This window comes from Salvia splendens, chromosome 15, assembly GCF_004379255.2.
Source record: "Salvia splendens isolate huo1 chromosome 15, SspV2, whole genome shotgun sequence".
Classification (NCBI taxonomy): Eukaryota; Viridiplantae; Streptophyta; class Magnoliopsida; order Lamiales; family Lamiaceae; genus Salvia; species Salvia splendens.
In genome coordinates this window covers 11,644,953-11,669,021 of record NC_056046.1, presented here as the reverse complement: position 1 = coordinate 11,669,021, position 24,069 = coordinate 11,644,953, and the positions used below count along the sequence as shown (strand labels likewise).

At 37.1% G+C, this 24,069-nt stretch overlaps 1 pseudogene; it reads right to left on the bottom strand.

Moving 5' to 3' along the window:
* Window positions 1-7,636: 7,636 nt before the first annotated feature.
* LOC121769397 lies at window positions 7,637-21,768 on the bottom strand (annotated as a pseudogene).
* Between the last annotated feature and the right edge of the window lie 2,301 nt (window positions 21,769-24,069).

Here is a 24,069-nt window from a genome sequence, read left to right as displayed (position 1 = left end):
TGAGTATAATTAGCATTACTATTATGCCATGAATTCATCCATTGTCTGGCTACACTTTGGTAAAATATTGCTTAATTGTCTTATTTTACAATTTTCTACTAACTTAATTCCACTCACATTTTATTAGTATAAAACTAATATATAAAATATGGCTCACCCTTCCACTACCACTTTCGAATCCTTTGCATTATATTTCTTAAAATTCGTACCAAGTCAAACTGACTCTATTACTCGCGAACAAATAGAGCATAGTACTTCGTCCATTTTAGAAGTAGCTAATACACGCATAGTTAAATTTTAGTTAAAGTTGGATAGTAGTAATATATTTTGTGAATGGAAAAATAACTTTATTTTATTTTGTTCTTTTATACTATTTTGTGAATGGAAAAATAACTTTATTTTGTTGTTTCTTTGTTAACTAATGTACCTAATGGTGAATCACGTATTTGTAAATAAAGTATATAAAATGAGGGTAAAGGATATAATTAGTTGATAACTATTTTAAATTGATAACTAATAACTATGTCAACAACCCACTCTATAAACGTCAACATGAAGACATTTGTATGTCAACTAAATGTAGTTGACATACTTATGTTTTCTGTTGACATCAATATTAACATAGATTATTTACATAGTTGTCAGTTATCAATTTAATCCATGAGACCCATGAGAGTATAGTATCAAATAAATGTCCACAAAAGAAAGGTTAAGATAATTGAAACACTAGAGAATAGCTAAGTATGCACTACTCCCTCCGTCCACCATCAGGAGTACTATTTTAGTTCGTCCGCCATTAGGAGTTCAAGTTCACTTTTACTATAAATGGTAGGTAGATGATACGAGTATATCTACAAGATATTCTCATATCTCTATTATTTTATATATTACTGATTTAGCATATCTTTCTTATTTCTTGATCACTAAGTTAGGTTATTAGGGAGTATTATAAATATGAGTCTTTGTTATCATTTGAAGGAATCATGAAAGAAATATAATTATCTTTATCGTTCCGTCTTTTATTTTTCTACAATTTACTTTTCCGTCTTTGTTCATCAGTTGCTCGACGGGAGGATCCTTCGAACGGACCTTCAATATCCGGTGAATTCTCGCCAATTATCATTGATACGGGTTTCTCCGTATCATCTGGTGCTTTCATTGTGATCTCATCCTCCGTATTTCCGCCATCATGTCATACACCTACACTGACTACGTCCATCGCCAGTTCAATAGACCGTTCCTCTCGCCACTGCCCATGTCGAGCCCCACATCGTGTTGGTACCTCCAGAGCCAGAACGTGCAATTTGGATACTCCTATCCATACTCGCCATTGTTATATCCGCAACCTCCCGATCAACCGGATTGGCAATGTCTCCCAACGACCAACGATGTCGGCCATATGGAGCCTCTCAACATGCCACGTGATCCAGTGTGGCTGGAGTCTGAACCGAATCTAACGGTGGCTGCCTTGGCTTCACAGCTCGAGCGTTTGACTGCTACTATCAAGCAATTGACGTCTTGGATGGATGCAAACAAACGCTGCCTGGGCGATCCACACGCCGCGACACGACCTCCACCAGACCCTACAGCCAGTGTCATGTACACGGAGCCGGTATCGTGTCCCCTACCACAGATGACAGCCGCCGCCCCAGCTGATCTCCATCACGATCCATCTAGAAGCTCGCTGCCTGTTGTCGTTGCTATCCCGTCTCCACCAGCCACAATATCTCTGTCGTGCGACTCCAATTTCGGGTATGACTCGATGGAATTAATTGTCGTTGATAATGATGAAGAGGAAGAAATTGTTATCCATTCTAGTGTTGATGTTAGTGGACCAATTTATGGTAGTAAAGATGGCATAGATGATCCATGTAATGTTGTTTTTACTTGCCGAGAACCTATACATGTGGTGGAGCATAACAGGTTGGATATTACAATTTTGAGCAACAAGATTGATTCTTTTTTGTTGAAAGAGGACGAAGATGGTTCCATTGAGGATATGAAGAAGGTAATTGCCTGTGTATATGCGGTTTGGCATGTTGGTAATGTTACAAGTATTAATCATCGATCAACTTTCCTCGACGCTGATACACGGTTGATTCCTCCGTGCAATGACGTGCAATGTTTGGGCATGCACGGATGCGTTGACAAGCTCCCTAGTCATACGCACTATCTTCGGGTGTGGCATAAATCTAGTTAGCTAATGGATGACTTCTCAAATCTCGGCGGTACAAAAAGCATGGGAATAATATTGAAGTTGGCAAGAGTACTGGTATCCCTTCTTACAAATGTTGCTCACCAACGAATTCATGGAAGATGTTCTCATGAGGGGAAGGAAGGAGAGAAGTATTTTGTTGATGTTTTGCTTGATGTGCCGGGAAATGAGAGAGTTCGTGGGCGTATGTATACATTTGATCCAGGTGGGGATACCTCGCCAAAGCTTTTGTTCGCCACACTCTTCGTTTTGTCGTGGTTTCCACCTTGAGGACAAGGTGAATTTTAACCGTGGGAGAGTTGATACGAGTATATCTACAAGATATTCTCATATCTCTATTATTTTATATATTATTGATTTAGCATATCTTTCTTATTTCTTGATCACTAAGTTAGGTTATTAGGGAGTATTATAAATAGGAGCATTTGTTATCTTTTGAATCATTCATTGAAGAAATACAATTTATCTTTTTATCGTCTTTTATTTTAGTTATTTACTTTCTCTGTAAATTCATCTCGCCAACCCCTAATTGGCCGAGAAATCTAGGCTGCTCGACGGGGAGACCCCGCGAACGAACCTACCCCTTCGTCGGCAATCTCTCGCTGCCGGAACCGATACGAGTACCCTCGTTTCAGTAGACCTCACTTTCTACTAACTTATTCCACTTACATTCTATTATAAACTAATGTATAAAAATGGACCTCACATTACACTATCTTCTCTCACCCACTTTCCTTTACATTTCTTAAAATTCGTGTTTAACTCAAATGAGGCTCTTAATAGGGAATGGAGGGAGTATTTTTTTTGGACGAGTGAATATTAGTAGTAATATATATAGGCAATGTTACAATAAAATTAAGTATGCGATTGAGGAAATATTGAAAGCTATTTATGTCAAATACTCCACCCGTCCAACAATATGAGTCATATTTGGTGTGGACACGGATTTTAAGAAATGTAAAGAATAGTGAGTTAAAAAGTTAGTGGAATATGTAGTCCACTTTTTTATATTATTTTTATAATAAAATGTGAGTGAAGTGGGTTAGTGACATTTGAAGTCTATTTACCATTTATTGTAAAAATGAAATGCGACTCTTAGATGAATCAAAATGATAAAATATCTAACTCTTACTTGGAACGGGAGAGGGAGTAATATACATTCCATATCCCTATATTCTATGTACGAAATCCATTTGTTGGAAAATGTATCCAATGAACAATCATTCACCTATGTTGAATAAATCAAAGCGAAGAAAGAAAGAATGGCAAAATCCAGATCTGTCATTAAATTCTGGCAACAATAATAAGCATTAAAGTCATAGTGGTTAGTAGTATGTCGTTTTGTTCGCATGGTCAAATTTGTTAAACTTTTTGGTATTGATAAAGTCATAACTAATTATACCATTACCTAAAAAAATTTATTTCACCTAAATATCTTCTGAAACTATCCACTATTCCACTTTCATCTGTAAAAAAGACCCAATTTCTGCTTTTGTTGATTTAAATTGAATTTGCCAATAATAATAATACTCCTACTTTTTATAAAAATCAACAGTTAAAGAACCATTATACGGTCATGTATATGTTCAATCAACAAAGTAGGAAAAAATGGATACAATTTGTCTGCATAGAGAATGTGGCTAGTAAAAGAGTTATAATTAAAAATTACATTAGGTGGTCACTATGTTAGTGCTTTAATTAATACTTTAATTAATTAGGTAGTTGCCGTCAACTTCTCTTGGAAAGTAGAATTATTGAAAACAGCTGTTAGAAATTGAAATTATTTATTTTCAAAATGTTTGACACAAAATCTCAATGATTCTGGCAGTGCAGGTGGAAGGCCATGAAAATCTAAATGACGTTTTATGTGGCAGCCCACATGTTTTTTTTTCTATATTGTTTAAAAATATTGTATCATTTGCAAATCAATTGATTTGTGTCAGCTCATAATTCCGTAGAGTTGTTATTTCATGATTTCGTTGTTTACAAATACTGTATTTATTTTATCATGGACGTGTTAATGGATTCTCACGTACCATATAGCCTGACATGATATTATTATTATTGCAGCAATGATAGTATTATTATAAGAGCATCCGGACGTCCACGCTGAATTCCCATCGGTGTGCGGGAATTCCGTGGCAGACGTCCGCCATTGCGCGTCCCTTCCACGGATACGGAATTCCGCGAATTCCGCGGGGAATTACGCGCGGACGTCCGCCATTGCGTTGACGCCCGCGGAATTCCGCACGGAATTCCCGTTTAATGCATTAAATGTTTTTTTTTGGTTCATATATATACATCCCGTTGAACTTCATTTCATTCGCATCACTTGTATTAACAAGTTTCTCTCTCTCTAAATTTCTTTTATATATTCGTAATGGCCGGTAGTGATAGTGGTAGTAGTGGTGGTGGTGGTGGGCATTATGAACACATGATGCGGATGATGCACGCACGTGTGTGGGAGGCCACTGAGAGGGAGGAACAAGCGGCCGCGGCGGTGCCTCGACCAATCCATCGTCGCACTATAGTTTCTCGGGATCACCTCGCTGCCCACAGTCGGTTGTACGAGGATTACTTTGCGTCGGAGCCACGGTTTGGGGAGAGCCTATTCCGGCGACGGTTTAGGATGCATCGGCCGCTCTTTATGCGTATCGTGGGCACTTTGGAGCGTCGATACGGGTATTTTAGGGTGCGGGAGGATGCGGCTGGTAAACCTGGCTACACGCCAATTCAGAAGTGCACTGTCGCAATTAGGCAGTTGCATACGGAGGTTCAGCGAGACGACTGCGCGAAACTGGCTGAAGTATTTTTGTCAGGGCGTTAGAGAGATTTTCGAGGATAGGTATCTTCGGAAGCCTACCCACGAAGATTGTCAGGCTCTGCTGGATATGCACGGGAATCAACACGGGTTTTCGGGGATGTTAGGCAGCATAGATTGTATGGACTGGGAATGGAAGAACTGCCCCGCTGCCTGGAAAGGGATGTACAATACTGGTTTCAAGGCCAAGAATCTCACGATGATCCTTGAAGCGGTAGCTGACTACCGGCTGTGGATTTGGCATGCCTATTTTGGAGTAGCCGGGTCGAACAACGACATCAACGTCCTCCAGTCGTCGCCCCTTTTCAACGACCAGTGCATGGGCGTCGGTCCGACCATCAACTTCGTCGCCAACGGCAACCAGCAGAACATGGGCTATTATTTGGCGGATGGGATATACCCGATGTGGCCCGTCTTTGTGAAGACGATCAGGTGCCCAACAGATGAAAAGAAGATATACTTGCGCAACGTCAGGAGACAGTGCGCAAGGATGTGGAGCGGGCATTCGGAGTGCTACATGGTCGATGGGCGGCAGTGAAGGGTCCCGCACGGCTGTGGTATGTTGACAGCATCGCCGACATCATGTACGCATGTATTATCATGCACAACATGATTGTCGAAGATGAAGGTCCAGCACTGACTTAGTGGACCAACGAGGACGCTGATGCTGCGGGTCCAAGCCACGGCGTGGCCACTGGCAATGTCCGCATGGGGATACCCCACGACGATGTCGATCGAGTCCGTGCATTCGCTGACATGCGCCAAAAACAAGCCCATGTTCGACTCCAGAACGATATTATTGAAGAAGTATGACAGCGGAGGGGTCGTCGTTGATGTGGGGGTGAAGCATTATTGACATGTTTTTTTTATTTGGTGAAATGTACTTTTCTTTTTTTATTAATGGAATATTTTTCCCTATTTGTGTCGACTATTTAATTCCGTAAATTTCTTACTTCCGGAAATTGTTTAATTTATGAATTTGTGAATTTTTTTAATTGTGGGAATTCATTCGGGAATTCGGCAGGGAATTCCGCCACTGTGCAGTGAGAATTCCTTATGACGTGGCAGTGTAGTGGGAATTCCTTATGACGTGGCAGGAGGTGTTTTTGGGAATTTCACGGGGAATTCCGCCGGGAATTCCGCACCACTGTGGATGCTCTAAGGATCCGCGATGGTATACAACGCTAGTTTTGACTTTTAAAAAAATACTATCGATTTTACAGTTTTCTTTTATATTATCATGTAATAATTCATGCTTCGAATATACTAAGAGTAAGATTAAATCTAACATGTTTCTAATGTCCTAGCTTTCATTCTTTCGGCGTCAAACTTCAATAAACATATTTTATGGACAGTGATAAAACGCAAACTCTATATATTGTATAAACTCCAAATTACGATCTGGACTGTTAGAAAATATCACAGATGAGAAAATATCAGCAACACAAAATGTCAATAAATTGTCAACACAGCATTAACCGTTTACGCTGTGTTGACATATTTTGTTGCTACTATTATTTTATCATTTGTTGACATTTTCTAACTGTCCAGATCATAGTTTGGAGTTTGACCAATATTTAGAGTTTGCATTTGATTATATTCCCACATTTTATTAATAGCTACTGATGTAATGAGTATTTTTAATGTCAAATGTTACATGTGTTGTCTTGCGCATTGCGTGCAACTTTTCAACATTCATATCATTTTTCTTAATTATTATAAAATTTAATCTCATGAACCAAATACATTATATATTTAATCCTGAAATACAATCTTGTAAACCAAAGAACCCCTAAATATACTTTATTCCTATTGATATACCTATTTTGAGTTGGGTTGTGTATGCTACAAAGCATCTAGTACAACTCATCTATCATAATAGGTGATTTTTCAGCGATTCAAAATAGATAAAAAAAAACAAATTAATTGAGGAAGTATGTGAAGAGAGGGAAAGGGAACATTCTTTCAAGGGAGACAGGAAAATAGACAGAGCATATGAGATATGATGGTGGGGAGGGAACACTTTCACTTAACCCCACAAATTTTTAACAAGACAAGACCCCAATAAATCACACACACTTATTACACTACACAGACACGCTGTACGTATTCCTTCTCACGCCTTTCTTCGCCCACTTGGGTTATTTTTCACCTTTTCAGACTCACCTCCTTCCTACTGTCTATGGTACTGACTTCAAAGTTGAAAACGATGTATTGCGTACGTTCCAAGTTAGTTGTTAGACATTAAAATTTCAGAAATTGATATTTAAAGATTAAAATGACGAAAGAATAAATTAGGAGAGAAAAAGATAATAGAAGTAGTGATAAAGTTTTTTGGCAATAAAAAAGGAAATGCCACGACTAACTTGGAGGAACAACCTAAAAATGAATACAACTTAATTACCTATAGAACGGAGAGAGTATTAGTATAAATTCACGTGGAAATAAGGTTGTACCAACATAAGAGCAAAAAAAAAGATACCCCTATCGAAAAAATAGTCTTAGTTATAGATAACACATGTTTTAATGCAACGTTAATAAAGTAAGAGAGAAAAAAAAATGATTGAAATATTATTAGTAAAAAATGCAAACCAACACCGTTAGAGAGAAAAAAAGGTATGCTATAAATAGAAAGAGACTAATTTAGTATACAAATCAAAATGGAAAAATAGGACTATTTTTCATAGTTGGAGTAATATAAATCATGCCAACTATATATGTGAATCGTAAACATCAACAGTATTGTGAAAACGATTCCCTATACACAAACTATCAACATCTTTTTATGACGTTGTTTAATATAATCAAGTCGATAAGCCCACTCGATAACTGTAGCTTTGCTCATCTTATAGCTTGCGATGTAGCAAGTAGCAGCTAACTGCTGCTACGACAACAACGTAGACGATTCAAGGAGCTTGGCGGAAAGACAGTCTGCTTGGTGAATCAATCCTGACAATATGTTTTTCCTCACCACCAGAATCATCACTTGATTCGTCCCTTCTTGCATGGCTTTCATCGAGTTCCGGTGCATTGCCTACTTGTTTATAATCTTGAACTCTAAATTTCTGTTTCAATGTAGTCGACCCTTCTGATTTAGCTGAAACCATTGGACGATGTGTAGGAACCGAAGGAACTCTTGGATACGAAAGACTGTGAGCAGGCTTTACTCTCGAACTTCTTAGGAAACTTCGAGTGCGCCGTCTTCGTAGGTTTATCTGATGATCAAACCGCATTGTCATTTGTCAACAAGCTACTCTGAGTAACAGTGTGTGTGTGTGTGTGTGTGAGAGAGAGAGAGAGAGAGTAACCTACCATGCTGCCATAAATGCCTAGCTGCATTGCCCTTGCAGACAAATGGTTGTGTTGTTCACCTGAAGTTTCCCCATCATGACCACTATGCTCTCTACTGAAAGATCCAGAGTGGCGATCAGCCGAACATGATATAAGAGAAGACGGCCTCTTCTGAAGACTTTTGCCAGCCTCAAATCCTGCAATGTCTAATATGATCACCCTTGCCCTCGTCTCAACTTGATACACTGGAACTTGCTGATAGAAACTTCCCGCTCTAGCACCTGCTAAATACAAAGCAGATAAAGTAGTGATATGAGAATTATAGAATGTTAGCTGAAGTTTCAACTAAAATATTGAATCAACTTAATCAATCTTTTCAACTTTTTAATAATAAAATAATTGCTTCTTTCAGCAAACCAGAGTGACATATCTAATAGCAGCATATCTGACAAGTGACAAGCAGTGTACCTAATGTTTCTGACTGTGAGAAACTTTGATCTAGACGTGGAAAAATAGCTGTGGGAGCTGTAAGCATCTCTTCTTGTCCACCCTGCTTTCTTATGAAACCTTCCAATAGGAAACCAACAGATTGAGGGAGTAACTCAAAACTCTCCCCTCTGATGTAAATATTCATTATTGATCTTTCAGCAATAAGTGTTCGCAGGTCTTGCATTGACATTTTCTCAAACACGCGAGGAAGCATGATTTTGGCAAGAGCAATGATACTTTCCTGCATAAAAAGGGGTTCCTTAGTACTTCAGCTAAGGAAAGATCATAAGAAATTGGATTGCCACTTGATGCTAATTGCTAAGAGATCTTTACTGCTAAGATGGAAGATGAAGAATGCAAGTAAAGCAAAGGAAGCCAGGTGAAAATAAGGACAAAAGAAAAAATAAGGCTACTTATACCGACCCGCCAAAAGAAATCTTCTACTGCGGGATCGGATCTCAATACAGAGAGTATTTTTTCGGTCTCGATAAAGAAGCACATGACCACAGAGTTGGCCACAATATCGCAGGTGTAGGGCTTTTCAGCAAGCACTTCATACAGTCCCAGAGTACTCCCATGAGTAAACGTTGGGTGCAGGAACTGCTTAGTGCTTGTATCTTTAGTCGACCACTGCCAAGCACGGGTATTCCATTCACGTGTAAGGGATAACACAAGAAAATCAGGTAACAGTTGCAGAGCAAAAATAGTTGCAATATACCTTCACCACTCCATTTGACAATAACCAGATGCCAGTTGGCTTTGATCCCTCCTTATAAAGGGTGGTTCCAGATAGTCTCATTATTTCTTTCGTAGATCCTGCTAGCGCCTCACATGCAGTGGCTGGCAGTGCTCCCAACAGAGGATTTGCTGATATCAGATCCTTTATTTTGGGAATTTTCACCACAGGTGGATTTCTTAGGAGCTTTTTCAAGTCAGTCTGTACAGAATATTAAAAGTTGTTTATCAAGATTTCAAACAAAAACATTATACAATCATAAGCATAAGAAACTTGGCGATCGTAATCTACCTGGACAGCATCATGAAGGTGGCTCATCTCCTTTTCTTCTAGTAAGCCTATCTTCTCAAGATTATTAACATATTCAATCAAATGACTCAGTACTGAATATGTAACTTGTCTTGTTTTCACAACACGTAGCACCTGAAGGTGTTATCAAAATAATTATCATAGAAAATAATTTGCAGCATGTGCAATAAATTTACCTTCTATATACCTGAGGAAACGTAACACGAACATCTTCTAAAAAGTTTCTTGCTTCCTCACCCTCTTGCTCACTTTCGCTAATAACCATGGCTGCAATCTCACTGTCTCCTAAAAGATCAATGCTTATGTGAGAAAAATAAAAAAAAGAAAAGTTAAAAAAAGAAGTTAAGCGGAAATGCACTCGAATTTTATTAGAAAGTAAACTATAGTATTAGAGAAGTTAGTCATTGATCATAAACTTCTTTTGCTTAAACTCTGTAAGGAGCAAGTAACAAATTTTATGAAGACATCCTCTGGTCCAGGAATTATTTCTGTCTATAAACAAAGATGATGAAAGATAAAAACATGTGATGCCCACGATTTGAAGAAAATGAACACATGAAGTTCTTACCAATAAATTCATGTAGTTGCTCCCTTGCAATTCTGTGAGCGCGAAGAAAGGCCGCACAAATATAGCACGCAGACTCTAATCTCTCCACAGTAAAGTATGTAACAAGCTTTTGAGAGACAATGCTTGATTGAAAAAACTTAATAGTGATTTGGGATATTCACATAAGATTTTAGGCCTTTCCAATCACACAAAGTTTCACTAGATACAAGGTCGAGTGCTTCGTCAACAGATCGCATTAGAAGATTCGCGGTAGTTTGGTTAATCCTTCCCTCATCAAGCATGACCCAGTAAGCTGCCTGAACACCTACAATTCCACAATTTCATAAAGTTAGACCAGGTAGCAACGTTATGCGCATGAAAAGTTGCACACATAGTACAACTAATAATACATTAACAAGCATCACAGCTTTAGCTCGATTATAACGATTGTCAATTCATCTATAACTTTTATCATCTCTGTCAATCAAAATTTGTTGAACTTTTCCTTGCTTGGCTGCCATTTCATATTATCAATTTGATCACATGTTTCCCAACACCGACTAGTTATATTGGTTCATTATTCACTCAAGAAAACTGTTCCCTCAAGTAATGAACAAGTTAAGGTTATTGAAGAGCAACAGTATGGCAATTCAAGATTCCATACCAATGAGAAACAGAGAACAGAGCCTTGGATGATCCAAAAGTACATCTTAAGCGCTAAAACAGCTATACTATAGCTAAAGAAAACAATCACAAAGAGCTCAAGATATCAAGTGCTGTGCTGACAATGGCTACAAGAATTGAAAATAACACATTTGAGCCATAAACAGATTATTAGAGTAATAAAGTAAAAATACTAGTAGACTTAAGAATTAAGGAGATCAAGACACAAACTACTTACCATTTAAGAAGCGAACTCGAATATCTTTCAAATTCTTATGGTCCGGATTATTATTTTCAGATAGAGAATGAGGGTGTATTTGTTCACCATCCGCATCATTTAGGCTCGTTATGTACTTTTAACAGTAGGCCAGTCAGCTTGTCCCAGTTCTTCATCATCCCCAAGATCACCAAAGGCTTCCAGTGCTTTCTTTAACATTTCATATTTTGTGTAACTTAATATCCGTTTCTGTAACAATAACATAAATAAAAAATGTTAATCCTTAAAACATATCAGGAGGAGCATAGTGGGAAGCCAAAATATTATATTGGCTGCCGAACCTGTTCTTTTTCAGTTAATTAGGTTTAATTCTGCTTTAGTTATCATGAACAACACCACCACAACAAACTCTATTTTCTAACAAAAGGATCTCTCCATCATTTCACTTGAGTTACAAGCTTAGTTTTTTTCTTGCTTTGTGTTGAAGTACACATAGTATTCTTGAATTATAAGCGGGAATTTGATATCTGATCAATCAGACAAATCGATTAGGCATATATTTTCCTACCCATCCATGAAGCAATAGGGCTATATTTAAAGTTAAAACACGCAACACATAATTAATCTGAGGTAAGGACCAGAGTTTAACTAGATAAATATTTGAGCTTTAGCTTAACTGTTTACATGTAAACTGGTTTATGTTACTGACTGAATAATCAAGAGATGCTAAGAATTAACCAAATACTAGGATTGATTACTGAGTTAAGTTATCATTAGTTATGGCTATCACAATAGGCATTGGTTAAGTGCTTGAATTGCAAAATTGATACTACTATTTAATATCACCAGTGAACAATTAGATGAATCTTTGGCCAGAGTTTGGTACGATCAGGCTACTCATTTTGCAATTTTTGTACTCTTATTTCTATTAATGCATAGCTTTATTTTACTTTCAGCTACAATTACATAATGTAATTCAAAAACTCCTATTTTGGTTGCTTAGCTGGAGTCAGACTTAAGAAATTGTTTACTAGTTTGCTTGGATTTTACTTGATCCACTATTGCCATAAATTTATTTAATTTTACAGTGTTAGATAAACCTACCTGCCAAAAAGCACACAAGTGCAATCATGTCTTTCATTTATCAATAAATATTAAATATGCCAAAGACAATGATCATAGTTGTTTGTCAGTAAAAGCTGCTTATAAATTTTCAATAGCATTTTACCTCAATTATGATAGCATTTAAGAATATAAAAGTCATTGAATAGAGATGCAGAGTAACACAGATGAGATAATTGTACCTTTGCTGGCGAAAGATTATCCATCTTCAGAAAATGTAAAATAAACTGTGTAGTAGACCCATTCACAATAAGCGTAAGAAAGACGATTCCACCAGTCAAAAAGACAAAGCATGAGAAGGTAGGATGGATTATATGATATGCAAATATATAAGTGCACATTCAACTAATTTGCATATAATCTATACATAGATATATAGGTAGAGGATCAAATATAAATTTTCCTCCCATAGTAGGTAAAACTCAACCTGGACTGATCTTTATGTAATCCAGGGTTATCATCTTAGTCATAATGCATTTTATCTATTATGGCAATGCATCATTTGATGGAAAATGTAGATCCTATAAAAAGCAATGATCCATATTACGTTTTACATGGTCCATGTATCGGGAATGGAGGTTTCTACTTGATCTTGTCCCTTTATTATAATGGGAGTGGTTTAAATACTATATTTTTATGGTGAAAACTGTGGGAATTATAGCAATCGAAGGGCTGACGATAACAAGGTTTTTTATTTGTAAGTCACCCTATATATTTCACTTGTTCTAGTAGATCAACTAAAAGATACTTTATGTGCATCCTTCAGTGCATTTGCAGCTGAATCACAACAATTCTAATACGACGTACCAAATCTCCAGTATCGGGAGAGATGTATGGTGAATTGTCACTGGAACGCTGAAACACCAATAAAGTTCAAAGTTAGATGACAATCAGATATGGGATGCAATAAAACATATGGAAGTTGGAGAATCGGCCTGAGAAAAAATTGAGCAACAATGACTACTATTTAAGAAATAATTAGTTGATAATATTGCGAATTGCGGTGGAAAATTGGTTAGAAATAGGAAGAGAAAAAGATCAGAGAAACTGAAAACCGGACTGAAAACATTTAAAGTTTCTCCTCAATACAGTGGGCTTACCTGAGAAAAGCTGAACAAACCAATAATTTATCATATTAGTCATCTATCCGTAGTCAATTATCAATTTATCATATAGACTTTCTACCATGTTAGTTTATAAGAACACTCACTCTGTCCCATAAAATAGAGCACACTACCTAACATCTATTAAAACGTTTGTCACTTCCGTGTGTGCACTATTTTATGGGACAGAGGGAAAATATCACCTTTTGTTGTATTGAACTTTAACTGTGTATTATAGACTTGAAATGTGTGGATTCATTTTTGTTGTATTTTTTAGCTTGAAAATATGTATTTTAGCTTCTATACATGATAAATGTGTGTTTTAGACTTGAAATACACACTTTATTAAATTTTAGTACATCCCAATGCCAAAACATTAAAAGTGTAGAAAAACATCACATTGATGTAGAAGTCTAGTTAAAACTTATGCCTACCAGCATCAATTGTATCTCTCACTTAATATAATGATGAGTAAGATTGTTTCTGCATTTACCTAAAAATCTACTGCAGTATTTTCCATTTACTGGCTCTTATTTTTGTGAACCAAAAGTAAATTATGTGAGCTAGAAGTATTGATCATGGTAGGAAACTGCAACAAAGGTGATAAAAACTTGCCTTGACAGAGAGTGATAGTGACAGTGCTACAGCCCCACGCAGGCCAGGCCAGACAAGAATAATGGCTTCTCTCCAGTCCAGACCATAACCAAAGTATTGCAGAAATGGATACAATACTCCAACCACAACCACTCTAGATGCTTGAACAAAAACATACAGAAGGACCAGATAACCCCAAGAATGTTCTGTGAGAAAATAATAGAAGTTAATATAAATTACGTAAATATGGAGAATAGATGCTCACTGTCTAAACAAATTTGACATAGATGATCAGTGGAACTGCTACTCGAGAAAACTCAGCTAATAAACTTCGACTGTGTACATTCCGAAATAGTATGAAAGTATGGACCGGATACTGTTTACAAGCATTCAGTCATCATCAACAGCACATTGACTGTTTCCATATCACCCTACCGTAAAGTTATTTACATGTTCAGAAAGTAACTGTCAATTTACTACCCAAACATGAAATAACTTTAGATCCCAAGAGTCCTGCTTTCATCAATCATCATTTACTAAGAACAGAAGTAAGGGGTGGAGGATGGGGTAACTGGAAGCACAGATTGATTCTACTAACTCAAAGAGAGGGTGATCCTTATGATCCAGTTAGTTTTAGATCCATTGCACAAATTTTGTCAATTAGGAGAACTTCAATCCAAAATTATTTTCAACATTAAGCACATAGATCTGAAACACACCATGCATGCAGTTTCCTTCAAGTAATACAAGATCTTAATTCCTTTTCCTTTGCCATGGACCATAAAGAATCTACACTCAAATGGATCGGATGTATTTCACAAAAAGAAAATTTATTGTGAGCTGTTTTGTTCCACTTCAAATTCTAAGGAATTGTGAAACATGGATTCATGCATGTGCTTTGTCTGCAACGTAGAAGAAAGAATATATTTACCGTGGGTTTCAAATATGTTGTCGCTGCTGAGAACACTCTCAGCTATAACTACACCACTGCATAGAGTAAAATTCCATTAGGATCATGACAATAAATTAGGATGTAAAGCAAGTGAAGCTAAGTAAGATGTCTAATCAAGATTAGCTACTCAGAATGCTTTCCAGAGTTCTGTTGTAACTAAAATATTGTGAACAAAACTGCATTACCCCCTCCTACAAAGAAGCATATACTTCCACAGGTTAATAATTTTGATTCTTCTAAACCTTGCACGAGCCCGCAAGCACTTAAACAATTGCTGACTCCACATTGGTACGATATTGTCCAAATGATTGAAGCACAAGCTTCAGTGATTTTACTTTTGGGCTTCCCCAAAAAAACCCTTTACAACAGTCAAAATTCATAACCATTTTCATTGGCAGATCTGAAAAATCTTTTCCTTAATATTAAGCCCCCCCCCCCCAAAAAAATGACATATCAACCCATCTTCCAATAATTAAAAGTTTCCATTTCTTCTGAATCATAGTTGTGAGAGACATGAGGCGGAACAAATAAAAAAAAGAGGACAAGAATAATAATTACATGAAAATGGTAAAATTCATTCTTAGTTCTTACCTTAAGATGAAGATTAGAGTATTAGCAATATAAGAAACCATTTCCCTGAAACAAAATTTACACTAAATAAGAAAGCAACCCCCGTACTGCAATAATATATTTGACTTTTAATGAAAAATCCAGCAGGAGCCATTATATTGTAATTCAAAATTATAAATGTAAAAACTGTGACGTAACGAGCACAACCATCAAGACAAAAGTCAAATGAGAAACTAATTAAACTGAATGACCTTTGAGATGGCAACCATATTCACAGTTGACCACACTGGCTTTTATTTTGATTCTGTAATTATGTTAGATTGTGGGGGAAAAAGCCAAAGTGACATATATGTCATTTAATGTTTATTTCAAGCTTCTTGCTGGCTTTGTAAAAATTTGGAAATTCTCGTTACTGCCAGAGAAAAGACTGGGTCATTGAAAGGAAAGATGTCGCCAGTTATATGCATAAAAACTTTAACAATGGTTGAATTATTCAATACTACATCCAGACAGCTATATGACATAAACAATTCTTACTATATGTAATGTACCAAAAAATGGTACACATGAAAAAATATGTAATTAGAGTAACTGAGCAGGATACCAAAAATGATGTAAACTTTGCTGGCTTTCCCCCTTAAAGGCAGTGCGAGCCACAGCAGAGTAGAACCTGTCCAACGTCTCGCTTTAAAACAGCTGTTTATGAAAGTCGTATGATTAAATTACGAAAATTAAAAAACGTACATCCCCAAAGTCATGACAGCCAAAACTCCAGAAATTTCAAATCCTTCTTGAGCCTGTCAACAGCATTTGTACTCATTTATGCTCTCATGAAGTATAAAGAGAGAAAATAAATGAATATATGGATATCCAGAGATTGCAAGAAATAAGAGGATATATGTAGCGTGTTTGATATTTTTGTAGAAACAAGAAATATGATAACACGTTTCAGAATTACTCAAACAATCAATTCTTTCAGATCTATGTTCCTCATTTGGGGATTCCTTATCCCTTTGCAACATTTCACCATTAGAATTAACAAATTTTCGGTTTCACATAATTCTATCTAAGTCTCATGCTTCTCTAGTCGCAATGGCAACTCAAAATCCAAAAAGAAAATGTTATGATTTATCTAATGTTAGAAAAAACTTATGGGATTTCTCTCAATCACTTCTTTAGTAATGTTTTGCTGAATCTGGTTCAACAGTCAAAGCATCACCGCATCAACATGATAAGAACAAGACAAAGGACAAAAAGATATATATGTAAATCTCTTAAAACTGGTTTTGGTTCAAAGGAGAGTAGAATTGGCAGGATAAACGACTATATAATAGTAAGCTACAAGAAAAAAGTAACAATGAGATGGTGTAAAATGGTTGTACTCTTTGAGCTTAAAGTCTATTTTTTGAATGAAGATCATACATTTCTATATATGTTTCAGAATGACCTAAAAATAACATTATCAAGTGGTTAATGCATGACTGTCTTGAGCTGAAGGATCTTTATGTGCAGCAGTAGAATGTTATCACTTATCAGTTTCAGTTAGCAGTTAATATATAGTCCAGATTCAAGAACACATGAGTTGAATTGTGTGAATCAATTATAGTCTCACATTATACAAAATCAAAGCACATTTGAGCACATTACACCAACAATTCATCTATAAGGGCAAGACAAAAGAACCTTCATGCAACATAATACCCAGATCAACAACAGAGTGTCTCGTAATAATAACACACAGGTTTAGAAAGGTACATACAGTGAAAAATGCTAGGTAGCTCACGGCCAGTGTAAGAGAAATCTCAATAACAGTGTCATTGAATATAAACCCCAGCCACAAGACAGATGCTATTCCAAAAGCAAGACCCATAGCCACACTGTCAAATGAGATAAAAACAATTAAGCTATTTGCATCAAGTGTTGAGTCTAAAAATCTAAAGGTTTATGGACGTACGCTCCAAGAGAGACTTGTGACTAAAATTTGACTAAGCCACCCCAGTTAAAATCCCAGCCAAGAACCATCCGGTAAAACAATTGATAGACAACAATTGCTGTCCTGAAATTAAGTAAGCAGACAAATAAGAGAGAAAAACAAATCATTGATATTTATATGCTAACCACTTGAAGTGTCAGGACACCTAAGCAAAAATATCTTTTCACAATAGTTATTGCTCAATAAATTTTTTGATGACTATACCCATCATTCATCAAAGACTCTCCTTCAATTATTGTACTCAATTTTTTGCTAGCTCCCAGCTCTTTAAGGAGGGCTACAACAGCCACAGGGTCAGTAGCACTGAGGAGACCACCAAGCAGTAGTGATGTTTTCCAGCTCCAGTCATACGGGAAAGCAAGCTACATATTTATAATATTCAGAATACTTAAGAATGACAAGTTAATATTAAGTAAACAAAATCTTCAAACCTTAAGAGCAGCTCCAAGACAAAAGGTTGAAATGAGAACTCCAGGAACAGCAAGTAGAAACATTTGCATCATACACCTCTGTATTGAGTCACTTGAATGAGAAAGCAAAGAGAAGTTAATTTATTCTACGATTCTAATAAGAACATCCATTTTTTGAATGATGTTGAATTAAAACCAAAAAGTGAAACACTGAAAATAGTTAAAGCTGAATGTAGAAAAGATAGAGGGCAGCATAAGTAAGGTTATAACTAGAAAATAAATAAATGAGAAAATTTAGAAACTCATCCAAATGGAAAAAATGAACTCTAAAAAATGAATTTCAGTGAAAAACAACTCAACTCAGGAAAGGGATTTGTAGTCTAGCTCGAGACATACAATAGGTGATATGGATTCTTTAATTGTTTGGATAAAACTTCAAAAGAAACTTGAAATTATGGTGAAATAAATATAAGACTGGAATCTGACACTCATTCACATCACAAGTGGAAACAAAAGAGGCCTCATTTGGATTAAGATTATTAAGTATTGTATCTACTATCTATCTTACGTAACTAACCATGACCTTATATGATCACTACTGGGATCTTGCATGCTTATGGTTAAAACCCATTTAATACTATTACATACCCTGTTGCAACAAGACTAAAAACACTCTTATCAAAAGAAAGCAAAACCTCGGATCTCTGACCTGTTTTCTGCTTAACTATTCTCTAGCAGTCTCTTCTTTAGCAACCACCAAGCAGCCGAATCCACGGGCCCCTTCCCTACAAGTCAGCAACTACTCTAGTCACCAAACCTCTGACCCCTCCCCCGCAGTCCAACACCCAGAATACATTACCTACACTTCTATCACTGTTATAATCCTATTTAAGTCCTGCATTACTAAGGCTTCAGATGTGGCTATTACCTCCTGGCACTATCTCTCGCTTCAAGATAGCTTTTAGGGAAGCGTTTTGTCCAAAAAGCTGTATTGAGTGATACTGAAGTAAACCATTGCCTAGTCAATGTCGTGGTAAGGGTGAACTATGGAGAATATAGTGAATCATAATTGCAGAAGGGGACTTTAGAAGGAGTGGTGAGCCTGCAAATCCAGTCAAGGTGGAATTGCTGTGCATGGGCTTCGCATATGGCTGACAACTTCTTGACACCCTCAAAGCTGGTTTTCTGAAGAACTTCTTCTTACTCATATGGAGTGTCCTTCCTTTATCTGGCCGATTCTTTTCACATGACCAAATACACCAAATACGGTATAGAAGGTATAACTGTAACATTAAAATTATTATTATCAACAATCTCTCACATGTGAAGCGGGTTACTTTGGGTTAAGGCTTTGCACTAAGAAACTTCGATAAATAGGTGGTCGCAAGAGTTCTGGCTCTGATATCTGAAACCTTATCCATTTAACATCAAATTAAATTCTTCCGTAGCAATATACTATCATTCTAAATTGCTCAAATATAATTTGACCTTCTAGAGTACCTTTAGATGTTAATTACTACTACAGGACTATTAGTAATATTTACATAGTTTAATGAAAACCATATGCCAAGAGGTGAGGGCAAGGATTTTTTATGCATATGATTAAAAGAAATACTTACCACCAAATCACCTATGGTAACTTTTCCTAATTGTCAATGTCATACAGATTGCTAGACATAGACACTTTATCACAATCCACACACTTTTAGAACTTTAAGCTTAAAAAAACTAAGCACTTACAGCTATGTATTGGAAATGCCTTCCAAGACAATATATGCCTTGACACATGAAAGCATCAGATATAGATAATAATATTAGTGCGCCAGAGTATTCTACCAGGAAAGTAGTAAATTGTTAAATTACTAACGAATTACTACAAAGATACAAAATACAGAAGAATTTCTGCAGACCTTTATCTGGTGCACTTCCATTAAAAATGAACTCTCAAAGAGAAGTGCGGGAAGGAATACAGCCAAGAGAAGTTCGGGATTAATATTAGCCCCTACACAAGGAGCGACAAGAAACATTTCATAAATAGCTGACAGATTATAATGTTCATAAAATATGTTTTACCAAAAACTGCAAGAAATATGTTTTTCTTCTTGGCGCAGCCATTTTAGGGACTTCAATGATAGTGCAGAGAATTTCACTTACAAAGACGGATCCGTCGCCAATCTTTCCAAATTTATGGTGTGTTCCATATTCTGCAAAAAAATGTGCATGGTTAAAAACCGGACTTCTCCCATCCTTGATGGACAGGTACTAGTTCATAACAATATAAGCTTTCAGTGAACCATAATTCACTTATTCACATAAAACCACCTCCCAAGCATGAGTGAAACAAATATAGTATAATAACTGCAAATAGACGTAAATAAAAAAATCAGCTGCTTGAACTTACTTCCCAAAATCAGATTTTGGTAAACATAAACAAAATAAAAAATCGTATGTGAAGTTCACTAAGTAACACTAGCTGTAATTAGGAAGATATCTTGGAGTCTGATCCCCATGTGGCCACATTGCCAATACAAGAATTAGTATACATATACGTATAGAATCATTATAGTAGTGAAACCAGTGGCTCTTTGCTGAAAGATGTACTGTACTTGTTTTTAGCATAAAGCATATGCATCTTTTACTGAAAGAAATAACATCACTGCGGCTGGGGCAAGTAGATGAATATGTGCAGCCCAACATCGACATATAACGACAAATGTGATTTTGATATTCAGAAAGTTGGAAAATTTACGGGGAGGCCATATCACCTTTTCAATTCTCTGCAAAATTAAATATCAGGAATATTTTTTATGCATGTGTTCTTGTAGTGTATGTGCAGTTATAAATTAATAGCTCCACAGTCTCTGTCAACCACAAGAAGCCAACTACATATTCACGGATTCTGTCTTGCTGTCACTGTAAGTGTGAATAGTGCTTGAAATTTTGTACTTAAACTGAAATAGCTGCATTTCTGAAAATGTCAAGTGTCAAGTGTAAATTAAGGAGTAGCTGTATTTCTGAAACTGAAATAATTCAAGGTCCTTATTCGGAGAGTGCTGTTGCACTAATTTGTGTTTCAACAGTTTGTCCCTAAATAATGAGACCAACAAATCCTAATAATTACTGATTGAGACTACTCAATCTCTTATAAGTATAGAACAGCATCCTTGATTTCAGTATATTTCCAAGTTATCTATGAGTAACACAAACTAAATAGCACTAGATAATTAAAAAGGCACACTAATCTCCATTTGCATAACAACATAAACACAGGAAGAGTAACCATTGCAACTCCAATCCATGCAAATAAAAATTACTATGTTACAGAGTTGGATTATGTAGCAATTGAAAATAAAATAAAGTAAACAGAGTAGCAAACCTAAGGCGCCAAGTCCAATGCCGAGAAGAAGCAAAGCGACGGTGTAGGGCACTCGCGTCCCTCTGAGAGCCTGCCTACACGCAATCCCCAACACTAAGCTGATCCCGAAGAATAGCACCGCGGCGGTGGGATCAGCCTCGGGTGCAGAGTCCTCTTCCAGCAATCTCAGCGGAAACGCCACCGTTCTACTAGCCAAAATCGACGCCATGATTCGGTCAACTCGGTCGATCACACTCTCATGCAATCAGCAACTTCAACTTGGCGAATCGAACTTGTGCTCCACAGACTGAGTGGAATCAATCGCATCGCCTTTTCTGTGTGATTACAGCCGTTGAGATGTGAGCTTGGATTTATGTCAAAAAAAAGCACTTAATAAAATAAAGCATTCAACAGGTGGGGTGGCTTGTTCAACTCTTTTTTAATTAGTTTGATGTCATTAACTATTCATCAATATACAATTTGATGGCGTTCGGTTGCTATGACTAATATCATGAGACTATCCATCTACGATTAAGTTGTGGGATTATTTTAGTTGGAGGGGAGGCTATACCTAATTATCATGAGACTATCCATCTAAGATTAAGTTGAAGGGTTCAATCTTATGAACCAAGCATGATACATATTTAATCATGAGATTTAATCGTGTCAACCGAACACCCCATTTGGAGGTTAGTATAAACTATAAAGTCTAGCGACAATGACATTTTAATTACTAGGATGCCACACTAAGTAGATAGTAAGTCATAACTATTTTTTACGAATATAATACTTGGCTACGGATATTTTTATTCATTTTAATTATTTGGTTAATTCTCAGTCGTCGAACCCTCTCCCCTGCTTTTTTTAGTCACTTTAGTCCCGGCTATTCTTCCCAATTGTGTTCAAGGTGATGGATGCACCTTCCCCGCTCGTCGTGTAGTTGTCATCGGCTGAGAAGGTCATATCATTCTACACCCGAGACCAGTGCTTTCATAGCATGTCGTAATCACGTACGGGTGCACATCTCCGCCTAGTTGCGTTGTACTTCTCGACAATCCAGTCTCAAAATATTCTGAACTTTTAATTGTTATCGAGAATGGGGTCTTTTGACAAGTCGACATAAATGTCGTTAAATGTAAGATTCATTTGGGGAGTACATCTTCGACCCATCTTGTCACGACCACATCTCCCTAGTCAAAGAAAGTGTAGCTTTACCGCGACTAAAACATACTGAAACTGTCTCAACTCATCATAAGATGCTTAAATCAAAAGAAACATTGTCTGAAGTGTGTTGAGGGTACAAACCATGCTGAATCAGAGTAGTTATGGGAAATTGTCTTTGTTAAATGAATGTTCTGAATTTGCGCAACGGAAGAGTACCAAGACAGATGTAATATGTATGAAGACATACTACACCCGCTACCTTCCTACTTATTTGGTCATCTGTCCCAACACCTCCTCGGCTTCGACAACAATCAACCTGCACATTAAGGAAAACAATATGCAGGGCTGAGTACTTGATGCACTCAGTGGGCTCATGCCGAAAACTGTTTTTCTTTTAGTTGTCAGCCAAGCTGAGTGAACGCGGGGTTTTACTGAAAATCTATCCCGGTCACTAAATTCTGTTATTTCTTTCTGAAAATAGACTGCAGTCATTTAAACTTCTGATGATATGCCATATCAGCTGCGTGAGTCGGGAATGTGGCCACATTCCACGACCACTGGGCCGGCCAACCTGGCGCTAGCTCACGACCCACGAACCGGCCAACCTAGCGCTAGCTCACGGTCCCTATGTGTACACTAGTCCGAGTAGGATTTACTGACCTACTGGGACCCGAATTCGATTTAACTGGGTTGGCATAGCCAACAGATAGGCAATCATAAAACAAAACATGGCATGACAACTCATTCAAATAATCATGTTTTCACATAAAACACGCTTTAAAAGAAGGAAGAGAAAGCCCACCTTAATTTCTTAAACTCTTGCAAGACGGGTGTTTTCCCTTCCCGAGATTACGCGTTGAGCGACGACTTTCCTTTACAAAATTTAATATACTTAAATTAGGCTTAAAAAATTATCCATCTTGCATGAATGCATGCCTAAGCATGTGCTTATTATTTTTACTTCTTGCATTCTAAACTTAGAAGTCTTAAATCTTAAATTAAATCGGCGATTTAATTTGTTCGGACACTGGCCGAGCTGTTCGGGAAATTATTTCCCGGATTATCTTGAGTATTTAAAAAAAAATATTTTCTGTGACTAAAGAAATTCTCTTCCATCAATTTACTGGGTATTGTTTCAACACGGCTTAATCAATTTCTTCTCTCCCGTGGCTTAGGGGATTAATTCCATTATGCTTCAACCAATTTAATGGTCCTAATAAATTCTTAGGCCCAGAATATTTATCCCCCAATTAAAATCGGCCCAGTTTTGAATAAATGGGCAGTGGCCCAATTCATGTCACTGCCTTCTCCACCGATTCTCTCTCTCCTTCCCCAAATTCAATTTCACCCAAGTTTCCATACGAGAGCCCTAGCTCTTCTCGGTGACTCCTACCACTGTTTGCCATTCGCCGTCGCTCCGGCTCGCTCGTTTTCCTTTTTCGAACCCTCACCTAGTCTTCTCACGACATTCCCAGCTTGGAGAGATCGAGTCGCGAGGTTCCAGCTTCCATTTGAGGT